At 36.0% G+C, this 12,343-nt stretch overlaps 1 long non-coding RNA gene across 2 annotated transcripts in view; it reads left to right on the forward strand.

The window, feature by feature from the left end:
• Positions 1-6,633, forward strand: part of LOC129392862 (uncharacterized) — a 22,731-nt gene extending 16,098 nt beyond the window's left edge. For both annotated transcript variants that reach the window (XR_008619542.1, XR_008619541.1), the window contains exons 3-6: positions 256-319; positions 3,437-3,604; positions 4,185-4,290; positions 6,458-6,633. This is a non-coding gene — a long non-coding RNA (uncharacterized lncRNA). The remainder of the gene's footprint in view (positions 1-255; positions 320-3,436; positions 3,605-4,184; positions 4,291-6,457) is intronic.
• The last annotated feature ends 5,710 nt before the right edge of the window (positions 6,634-12,343 follow it).

Genomic DNA, 12,343 nt, shown 5'->3' on the forward strand with positions numbered 1-12,343 from the left:
ACCTTGTCCCCTGCATCGGCAGGCGGACTCTCAACCACTGCGCCACCAGGGAAGCCCTCCATTAATTTTAATGGTAAAAATTATGATATGTATTATCCCAACGCAAGATACCCAGGCTCTTTACAGATAGAAAAATATATTATTTGAGGAACAATGAAAGCAAGTTTGTATAAATGATAGATAACATTTGAAAGCAAATAAATGTAGATTATACATAAACTATAAAATAATAAAGTTTTATTGTATTTGTTGAAGGAGGAGAAGAAGAATGGATAATGGATGGTGGCTGGTGGAAGAGGAGGTATTCATTCTTTGGAAGGTATGTTCTTTCTGTACCATTTCCCCATCACCTTTTTAGCCTTTTAGGGGCTCATAATTATCTTGTCTTCACATGAATTTAATATGAACATATGGCACACTTTTAGAGTTTTACAAGATGCTACATCTTCATTGTTCATTAGCAAGGCAGAACATTTTGGGTCATGGTACAAAATGCAGAATTTTCCAGATGATATTGTCTGACTAGAAATTGTTAAGTTCAGTAAACTAGTGAGTATTTTTGCCTGGAAGTGTAATATCAAAATATCACGTCTTACGGTATATTTATTTAGTGTGTTTTTGGGTGAAAAAATTATTCTGGGAAAAAAAAGATGTCATTTGAAAAGTAACACTTTTTTAGAGCCATTTTAAACTAATAAGCTACAATCTGATTCAAGTCCTTATTTACTGATCATCTACCCCAGGCATGGCTATGTTAGACTCTGTGAAGATAACTAAAAAGTTTATAATTTAATGAGTGGCTTTTAGCAGGCAGAATTTTTAGGTAGTTCTTAATTTTAAAGGAAAAATCGTGAAAAAGCAAAGCCACTTTTTAGTGTCATCTCTCTCTAATAATGTGAAATGCTCTCTCAATTGAACAGAATTTGAAAGCCTAGTTTATATTAACTGGAAATGAGAGAATCTCATTACAAAAAAAAAAGTTTTTTAAAATTTTCTTTTAGTTGACATCTAAACCCCTAAACTGGGAAACAATCTTGTGGGGTATCATAAAGCCACTCTGGGTAGGAGTATGCATGTACCGGAGAACCACTGTCCAGGAAGGTTGAATTTCCACTGCATGCTGAACTTATACATCTAAGACACATGTATTTCTTGGCAAAAATCTGAATTTCCTGCCAAAATCTTGGCATAGACAAGCATAAGATCAGTGAGTTCCAAGATGGGGCTCTGTGCCCTAAATATCCACGTGTAACTTCTTTTGGCATGATGCTTTCAAAAGAAATATATTTGGTAAATTATTCATTTCCCCCTCCAAACTATAAAGTTGCTATATGGTAACTTTAATAATCTATTGTGCAACTGTTATTACTGGTTTCTGTTGTTTAGACCTTAATCCCAGAGCAATAGCCTGTGCAAATTGAAAATCAACCCTCAAGACTTTCTTACGTGAATATTACAAACTGAGACTTAAATGTATTTCTCTCTGACCATTTTCTTTTTGTATGATATTAGATTTAGTATCCAGGTTAGTAGCCCATCCAATGATGGGGTTTATAGGCATCCCTAAACCTGAAAAAATGGTTGAAATGAACTCAGGGGCATTTTTTACTTTGCTGAAAGTAATTCTGTTTGGCTTATTTCAATTTATTTACTTTTTTCTCCAGAATTACTGTAAAGATTTTCTATTTCACTCATTACAGCACAGTGTTTTTCACATTTGAATAGACTGCATCAACATGAATTCTTTATAAGGACCTTAAAAACAAAGTTTGCCAAGTCCCAGAATACAGAAGTGAATTCACATCCCAATACTCAGCTGCCTTATGAATAAAGGAGAGCCTGTGCCTGACGCTTTGAAGCTGTAGCTGTTAAACCATACAGAATATTTACCTCAATAAATCATTATAAGAAACTAAGGTACAATTATACCCACAGAGAAAAAGAATTCAAAACACTGATTTATGTGTTTCAGTGCCTATTCCCTTTTCCCACTGTTTTGAATTTTATGTGTGTTTGTCATCTTTGGCTGCTCCTATGTATCTTTAAACTAATAGGTTCTGATTTTTTTTAACATTCCTCATTAAGTTTGTTATTTTCTTAGATACACAGACATGATTTGCATAGTGCACAACATTTTACATTTAAAATTAACTATATCTTGTTTCTTAGGGCAGAAACAAAAAATGGAAAAAGTGACTTACTTTAAATAAAACACTGACTTTGCACAATTTGTGAGTGTTTAAACTGAAATTCCAAATTAAGGATTTCATTTAGCATTTATTTTGGAGTACTGAGAAAGAGTAAGGAACTGGGATGTAAACACGAAGAACCATCTTTTATTGAATTATTTTGTTTTTTTAAAGTGGTAATAGTCTATGGAAAGATACATTTGTTCACCAATGTTTATTTTGTCTTTTTGAAACTAAAAAAATCCAGAAGCAAAATAAACCAGTAATGTAGAAAAAGGAATGACAGTGAGGTTGACAAAGAATCAATGCACAGATAGGAGGATTTTTGCCTGGAATAATTAATTATGGTCACCCAGGTGTAGTGGTATGTTATAAATTGAAAGAATAGAAAAAGTATTTTAAAACAGCTAAATAATTTATCAAAAAGAATAAAATGTTTCATTGGTTTAATTTAAAACAATTTAAAGTTTATAATTTTAGAAAAACAAAGTACATGCTATCTCTGAGCCTTATCTATAGAAATAAGGGGCTGAATTTAGTTTATTGAAGTTAGGTGATCAGTTTGGGTCACAGAGTTGTACTTTTAAACAATGTAGTGTTATCTAAATGTTACCCCCTTTTTCTATCCATGTAAAATTGAAGATATTAGTTGGAGTAGAGTCAGAGTTTTAATGAATTCTTTATTATCCAAGCACTCATGCTTGTAAGATTTCTCTTATTTTACCTTTTCAAGTGGTAGGAATTTAAGGATACATATAGATTGTAGGTTATCTGAGATTCTGGGACCTTCTCTTCCCATTCTCCAGTATTACAACCTGTTTATTTCCTTTCAATCTGAGTAAAATTGATGGTTCCTTCCATAGCAAATTAGACTTGTTGGTTTGACATGGAACTGTTTAAAGGTGAGAGTTCTATAATTGGCAAGAGAAGTTAAGGCACTTCATTGAGATTTATTCATTCATTCAACAAGTGTTTACTTAGTACCTGCTGGTGAGAGAAAAACAGAAAAATTATAGTTGTATGACAGCTATTTGCAAGGTGTATCACAGAGTGATACTTTTGAGCAAAATAAAAATTCCTCTGTGTTATAATTCACAAGTGATGCTCCATGGGTAAAATTTTAAAGCATAAGCTATCAGGTTTGAGCACGTTATAAAAAAGATGAAATAAACAACTAAGCAAAAATACTTTTTTTTTTTTTTTTGTGGTACGCGGGCCTCTCACTGTTGTGGCCTCTCCCGTTGCAGAGCACAGGATCTGGACGTGCAGGCTCAGCGGCCATGGCTCAGGGACCCAGCCGCTCCGCGGCATGTGGGATCTTCCCGGACTGGGGCACGAACCCGTGTCCCCTGCATCGGCAGGTGGACTCTCAACCACTGCGCCACCAGGGAAGCCCCACAAATACATTTTTTAAAGTAAGTTTGTTTTTGATGGGGGGAGAAGTAAAAGCCAAACATGTATCAAGTTTATTTTATAGCACTCAAGCTTTCCATTAGCATTCCCCTCTACTTTCCAGCTTATATTTCTAGTTTATATTATTATGAAACACTTTGAGAAACTCAAAAGTGAAAAAGGCCTTCGTAATTTAAATAAGTCTTTGTAGTTAAAAATTCCTCTGGGCTGGAACCTGGCACAGAGGTCTCTTTCTATCTTGAATAATTTTTTTCATAAAAAATGTTCACCAGCCATTTTATTAATCAAACAAAATTTAAAAGAATGTTTCTGGCAGTTATAAAATAATTAAATGTTTCATTACCAGGTGTTCAGAGAATCTTACAATGACCAGCTTACAAGTATAATTTAATCATTTAACATTAACATATGAAATATTTTGTGACACCCTCATGGTCATTAATCCATATTTGTGAACTATATATTTTCCATGTATTATATTACACTGATCAGTGTGATTTGATCATGTAGTAACACATTCTATGGACACTCTGTAACTTATTAAAGTATAAGCAAATAAGGTACATTTTTTTTTTTTTTCAGCTGCTCCGCGGCATGTGGGATCTTCCCGGACCGGGGCATGAACCCGTGTCCCCTGCATCGGCAGGCGGACTCTCAACCACTGCGCCGCCAGGGAAGCCCCAATAAGGTACATTTTTAATGCTGCAGGAAAGTAAATTCAAATTTCATGCCATTTGTGACCTTATAATAATTGTTTTATTTATTATTTATTTATTTGCTAAACATTCAAGGGAAACCTATTCCTTAAACAGATGTATGGAGAAGAATTTTATATATATGTTTATTGCATAGGTAGTTTCTTTGACATGGACTGTTTCAGTTGAGATGTAAAATCCAATATTCAGGATTTTTCTTTCCTTGTTCATAAAATATTACAGTACAACACAGGCTTTCTGAGGGTGCCTGGGACATCAAACACCTTCAGAAGATTGGGGACTCAGGAAAACAAGAAGGCTGGCCAGTGGGCTTGGAATAGGGAATCTTCCAAATTCTCCATGCCTAGAGGGAATGAAGGATACTAGTGGAAAAAAGTGATTGAACTTCAGTGCTAGCCAGTGTCCTTGGACTGGAAAAAGGTCTGTAAGAGGAAGGTTCCGATGTTTGTAGAAGTGTTTTCCAATGGTCTGACTCAGAAAGTCATATAGAGTAAATTTAACAATTTACATAGTCAATGTGTTTTCCTCAAGTAGCATACTCATTAATTGCTGGTACAGGGATATAGGCTCTATTTCATAGAAGGGTTAAAGCACTACAGAGAAATTATCTCTTCTAATAAACACCAGCATAGTGTTTTTAAAAAAATAGGTGGAAGCTTTTCGTTAGAATATAAAGTCTTAGATGATAAGAATTCGGGAGTTTGTTTTAAATATGTATAGTGGCTAGCAAAATTGCATGAACATTAGCATACGTAATTGATATTTTATAATAAAAAATACAATTAGACAGATAATCCATCAATTCTTTTATTGGTTTGTAAATCATTTGTGAATTTTCTCAAATTATTAATAAAATATTTTCTTCATTTCATACACTTTAAAATAATTAAATTCTTTAAATATTTAAATTTAGACTAACTCCAGGAACTAGATAAGTGTGTTTTAAAGTCAATAATAGGGAAAAAAATATATGTCACATCTGAAAAGTTTATTCTCTATTTAGAATTTATAATGTAGGAGATGATAACATAGTATGATATAGTTTGAAGTGCTCTGAAATTGTAATAGAAGACATAGGTTTTTGTCTTTGCTCTACATTAGGGAAGTAACTCTCTAGGTCTCAGTTTTAGTTGGTTAGTTTTTTGAGGAATGCTGTGTTTTTAAAGTAAACTTCACACTAAAAGCTACAGCATAGTGAGTAATTAATTGAAAGTGAATAATAGTATACAAAGTTAGAAAACTCACAATCAAGTTTATAAAAAAATCAAAATTTTTTTCAAGGAAATCAAAGCATCTAGGTATATGCTATCCAATTTGGTTGCCACTAACCACATTTGGCTATTTAAATTTCTATTTAAATTAACAAATGTTAAATAAAATTCAGAATTTAGTTTCTTAGTCTTACTTAGCCATGTTTCAAATTCTCAATAGTCACAAGTGGCTAGTGGCTAGACAGATATAAAACATTTCCATCATGGCAGAAAGTTCTATTGTACAGCACTATCTAGGTACTCAAATGGTCTTGATTTCTGTTGTGGTCAAGGGGCATTATAGGTATAACCTATAATCCATATTTCCTACTGTATATCATTCTATCACAGGCATGTAAGTTGACATCTGCTTTGGTCAAATGGATTATTTTTGGGCTTGGGGCTAGTGCTGCCAGTCCAGAGACCTCTCAGTATTTATTAGTTTGGGGGAAATCCCTTGAATTCTCATATGCTAAGGAAAGACTGAGTTGGTTGGGACTGAGAAATTCAGATCAAACTAGACTTCCTTTTGGAAGTATATGTATATTATATATTTATGTTTGTATTTTATTTTATTTTTAAGTTTGTGTATACTCCTACCTTGTTCTAATAATGATTTAGGGCAACTTCTCCTTAGAATATTTTTCTGTTATTTTCTTCAAGGCGAATCAGTTAGGTCTATTCAACATATATTTATAAAGCGCTAATGCTCAGCTGGTTATAAAAACTCTGGGAAATGTTCAGGTCTTTGAAGAACAATTCCTGCCATTAAGGAGTTTGTAATATGAATAGGAAAAAAAAGATATTTTTACATGAAAAGCTTAAAAATGGAAGATAATTTTAGTTAGGTCCTATTTGTTTATTTTTGCTTTTGTTTCCTTTGCTTTAGGAGGCAGATCCAAGAAAATATTGCTATGATTTATGTCAAAGAGTGGCCTGCCTGTGTTTTCTTCTAGGAGTTTTATAGTATCCAGTCTTACATTTAGGTCTTTAATCCATTTTGAGTTTATTTTTGTATATGGTGTTAGAGAATGATCTAATATTCTTTGACATGTAGCTGCCCAGTTTTCCCAGCACCACTTATTGAAGAGACTATCTTTTCTCTATTGTATTTTCTTGCCTCCTTGTCATAGATTAATTGACCATAAGCGTATGGGTTTATTTCTGAGCTCTCCATTCTTTTCCATTGATCTGTGTCTGTTTTTGTGCCAGTACCATACTGTTTTGATTACTGTAGTTTTGTAGTATAGCATGATTCCTTCAGTTCTGTTCTTCTTTCTCAAGATTGTTTTGGCTATTTGGGATCTTTTGTGTTTTCATACAAATTTTAAGATTATTTGTTCTAGTTCTGTGAAAAATGCCATTGGTATTTTGATAGGGATTGCATCTGTAGATTGCTTTGGGAAGTATGGCCATTTTAACAATATTAATTCTTCCAATCCAGAAACACAATGTATCTTTCCATCTGTTTCTGTTGTCTTCAGTTTCTTTCATCAGTATCTCATAGTTTCCCAAGTACAGGTCTTTTAACCTCCTTACGTAGGTTTATTCCTAGGTATCCTACTTTTTTTGGTGTGATGATAAATGGGATTGTTTTCTTAATTTCTCTTTCTGATAGTTCATTGTTAGCATATAGAAATGCAACAGATTTTGGTGTATTAATTTTGTATCCTTCAACTTTATCAAATTCACTGATGAGTTCTAGTAGTTTTCTGGTGGTGCCTTTAGGATTTTCTATGTATAGTATCATGTCATCTGCAAACAGTGACAGTTTTACTTCTTCCTTTCTGATTTGGATTCCTTTTATTTCTTTTTATTGTACGATTGCTGTGGCTAGGATTTCCAATGCTATGTTGAATAAAAGTGGTGAGAGTGGGCATCCTTGTCATCTTCCTCATCATAGAGGAAATGCTTTCAGCTTTTCACTGTTGAGTATGATGTTAGTGGTAGGTTTGTCATATATGACCTTTATTAAAATGAAAAGATAACCTACTGAATGGGAGAAAATATTTGCAAGTGATATGACTGATAAGAGGTTAATATCCAAAATATATAAACAGCTCATACAACTCAACATTAAAAAAAACAAACAACCCAATTAAAAAATGTACAGAGACCTGAATAGATGTTTTTCCAAAGAGGACATGCAGATGGTCAACAGGCACATAAAAAGATTCTCAACATTACTTATCATCAGGGAAGTGCAAATCAAAACCACAGTGAGCTATTGCCTCACACCTGTCAGAATGGCTATCATCAAAAAGAACACAAATAACAAATGTTGGCGAGGATGTGGAGCAACGGGAACCCTTGTACACTGTCGGTGGGAATGTGAATTAGTGCAGCCAATGTGGAAAACAGTATAGAGGCTTCTCAAAAAACTAAAAATAGAACTACCATATGACCCAGCAATTCCACTCCTGGGAATATCCAAAAAACCCAAAAACACTAATTGGAAAAAATACATGCATCCCAATGTTCATAGCAGCATTATTTACAATTGCCAAGATATGGAAGCAAGCTGTGTCCATCAACAGATGAATGGTTAAAGAAGATGTGATATATTATACACACACACACACACACACACAATGGTGTACTACTCAGCCATAAAAAAGAATGAAACTTTGCCATTTGCAACAATGTGGATGGACTCAAAGGGTATTATGCTAAGTGAAATAAGTCAGACAGAGAAAGACAAATACTTTATGATATCACTTATATGTGGAATCTAAAAAATACAACAAACTAGTGAATATAACAAAAAAAAAAAACCAGACTCACAGATATAGAGAACAAACTAGTGGTTACCAGTGGGGAGAGGGAAGCAGGAGGGGCAATACAGGGTAGGGGATTAAGAGGTAGAATCAAGTTCTATATAAAATAAGCTACAAAGATACATTGTACAACACAGGGGATATAGCCAATATTTTATAATAACTATAAATGGAGTATAATCTTTAAAAATTGTGAATCACCATATAGTACATCTGTAATTTATATAATATTGTACATCAGTGGTATTTCAATGAAAAATATTTTTAAAAAATTACTTCCTTACAACTCAAAAAAATTCAAGGTAATATGGGTTAAATGTGTAATAAATGGTATAGCACCGTATGCATTGTAGAAGTTCAATAGAAGTAGAGATCTGTGAGCTTGAGTGGTTGAAGAAGTTAAGGAGGAAAGGGACTTGAGCTGAGATTGATTATGTTAGAAAGAACTTTCTAGTAAGGAGATTCTATGAGCCAAAGATCATATGTACGAATCAACAGGTATGTTTGGATACTGTATTAATGATGGTAGGCTGTGTAACAAATAACACACACACTCACACATTCTTCTGAAGTCTAGAACAAAAGAGTTCTGCCCCTTTGCCTGCTTTTCTCTCTACCATCTTTGATTCCTTCCTCTTCCTTACTTCCCTTAGCTAATTAATCCTGTATGGGTTATGAGTAACTGCCTTTATTTCCAAAAATGCCCAATATCTCAACCACAAAAGAAATTTATTTTTCATAAAACAGTCTAAGTCCTGGTCTGGTTGGTCCTGGTTGGTGAGTGGCTTTCTTTCATGTAGTGATTCAGGAATCTAGGCTCTTTTGTGGCTCAACCATTCCTTAGATCAGGCAGAAGGGGAGAATGTGGAACAGTATATCTAGTAATTAAAGTTTTGTCCTAGAAATTGGCTTTATCACTTCTGCTTACATTCCATTGGCTAGGATCAGTTACGTGGTTAGTTACATACTCCAAACAGCAGAGGAGGCTGGGAAATGTAGTCTAACTGTGCTTAGGAAGGATATTTTGTGATCACCTAGCAGCCTTTGTCATACACAGGAAGCCAATAAATCTAGTTTGGCTGATTTGGAGGGTTAGTGTGGGAGAGCAATGAGAAGTAAGCCTGGAAATTTAGCATGGGGTCACATTTTGGGAGACTGACTGACAGTCTAAGCATCGTGAACTTTATAATCATTTGCATGCTGTTGAAAGCTTTTGTACAAAGGAAAGATATGGTAGCAGTGGGATTTTACAAACATCAATCCAGTATGCAGATTGACTTGGAAGAGGAAAAGGTTATTAGAAAGGAAAAGGTAATCCAAGTTATAGATGACAAAGACTTGGCATATGGCAGTAGGAGTGGAAATGAAGGCATAGATTTATAATCGACTAGAAAGAAACAATAAAATATGATTAATGATTAGTTTGTGTCCTATGGAAGGGGGAGGAATTAAAGTGGTGGGGAGAAGGGAGAGAATTTTTCTTTTTGTTCTAAACATTCAAAGAAGTATATGTGTATGTGGTATTTGCTACACCCCTACTATTTCTTATTTATCTTAAAGAATTCATTTGCAGTCTTTAGACTGCTTAAGGATCTAGGGCATATGTTAAAGGGGAGATCCCTGGGCCTTCTTTCCAGAGATTCTGATTTAGAAGTGTGTCTTTTTCTGGTACGCGGGCCTCTCACCGCCGCGGCCCCTCCAGTTGTGGAGCACAGGCTCCAGACGCGCAGGCCCAGCGGCCATGGCTCACGGGCCCAGCCGCTCCGCGGCACGCGGGATCCTCCCGGACCGGGGCACGAACCCGCGTACCCTGCATCGACAGGCGGACTCTCAACCACTGCGCCACCAGGGAAGCCCAGAGGTGTGTTTTTTTTATAAGCATGCTGAATGATTATGATGCAGATGTGGTCTGCAGACTACACTTTGAAAAACATTGCCTTAAATATATGTATTGACTCATGGCAAGTCGATGCTTTACTTTTTCTGTAGTAAGCGATTGGAAATTTTCTATAGGCTGATAAGATATACTTGAGTCTCTAGGTTCTGAGTAGAATGATCAGAACCATTCTTGACAGTGTGTTTTCCCTATTGTCTCAGTACTCTTGGGACAGTCTCCTTTTATTTCCTTCAGCTCCCTGAAGTGTTGGTATTAAGAATCAGAAGTGTTTACCATCCTGTCCTAAATTAGTCCAAGTGATTCTCCAGTCAGAGAAATAGAAATAACAATTTGCTCACTCTATTTTCAAAATTTTACATTTTTGTGAACTGCATTGATATTAGGGTGGTGTCTGAATTTTGTAGGATTGTTGTGATGCACACACTTCTCTGAATATCTCAATCAGAAAGGAGGTGTGCTGATTGTTCCCCTTCCCAACATGTATGATTTTGTCTTCTTCATTCTCCATATGCAGTGTATATGTATAGAAATGACTATAAAGATACATATCCAGCTTTTTTAAAATATAAATTTATTTATTTATTTATTTTGGGGTGGGTCTGCGTTGTGTCTTTGTTGCTGTCCGTGGGCTTTCTCCAGCTGTGGCGAGCGGGGGCTACTCTTCGTGGCGGTGCGGGGGCTTCTCATTGCGGTGGCTTCTCTTGTTGCAGAGCATGGGTTCTAGGCACGCGGGCTTCAGTAGTTGGGGCACGTGGGCTCAGTAGTTGGGGCTTGCAGGCTCTAGAGCACAGGCTCAGTAGTTGTGGCGCACGGGCTTAGTTGCTCCGCGGCACGTGGGATCTTCCCAGACCAGGGCTCGAACCCGTGTTCCCTGCATTGGCAGGCAGATTCTTAACCACTGTGCCACCACGGAAGTCCCATATCCAGCTTTTAACAGCACTCTCTAAGAGGTGGAATTGGGAAGTGAGGGAAAGAAATGGGGGCTTTTATTTTTTATTTTATATTCTTCCATACTGTTTTTTAAAAACCTGAATATATGTCAATTTTAAGAACTTGTCATTTCCTTTTCATCATATTAAATAGATGTAATAGTAGCTACCACTTAAGTGCCTCGTCTCTACCAGTCCCTTCACATTATTTTACTTAATATTCACAAGAATTCTGCAATATAAGTATTAACATTCCCATTTTACATAGCAAACAGAGATTTAGGGTGTTTATAAAACATGCCAAAGGGCATACCACTATTAAGTGGTAGAGCAAAGAACTAAATCCAGGTCTCTCTGACCCAAGTCCACTTTTTTTTATGGCTATACTATGAAGGTCTTATTTACCCTAATTCCTTTGGATGGCAGGAAACCTGTTTGTGTGAGTGGCAATGGTTGCAGTCCTCCAGGAATCTTTTAGTAATTAAGAAGACCAATTACTAAGAAAAAGTAATCAGTGGAAATGCAGAGTAGGGGCTAGAGGAAGGCTGCAATGCCTTTTGCCACTATGAAGAGGCAAAAGAAAATTCCATGGAGTATTCTAAGACTGGAGTAAGTTAGTCTGGTTATTTGGTTGCCAGATATTTGTTGTTACTTTGTACAGATTTTTTACCAGGCCTTAGGGACTGAATATCTCACTCACTGTGGTTCTGCTGTGAAACAATTCCACTCAGAGGAAAAGGCTTTAATAAAATGATTACCTTCAGATTGTTGGCAGGGTTAAGAAAACCAATAAGAAATGCTGAGGCTCCCAGAGACCAGCAACAGGAGGATGCCATTTAACATCCTCTGGCCTGAAGGTACCAAAAGATGAAACAGTGTTATTGGAGCCCAGAGCCCTAGAGGAGGATCTGCTGGGCAGGAAGCATTGTTTAGGTATGCAACCACTACTAGAATTGGGGCCCCATAGCAGGATGAGAATGGAGAAGAAGTACCCGGACTTTCTTTTCTTTCTTCCTGCCAATCTCCTGCAGGTGCTTCTTACTGACCAAATAATAAACAGAAACCATCTGACAAGGAGCCTGGGTGATACAGTCTGTGGTTTCAGCCAAACAGGTCTCCAAGTGGAAAATGGGTCCGTGGTGGGGCAGAGCAAATGGAGAATAAACAGTACA

This window comes from Physeter macrocephalus, chromosome 16 (genome assembly GCF_002837175.3).
Source record: "Physeter macrocephalus isolate SW-GA chromosome 16, ASM283717v5, whole genome shotgun sequence".
NCBI lineage: Eukaryota > Metazoa > Chordata > Mammalia > Artiodactyla > Physeteridae > Physeter > Physeter macrocephalus.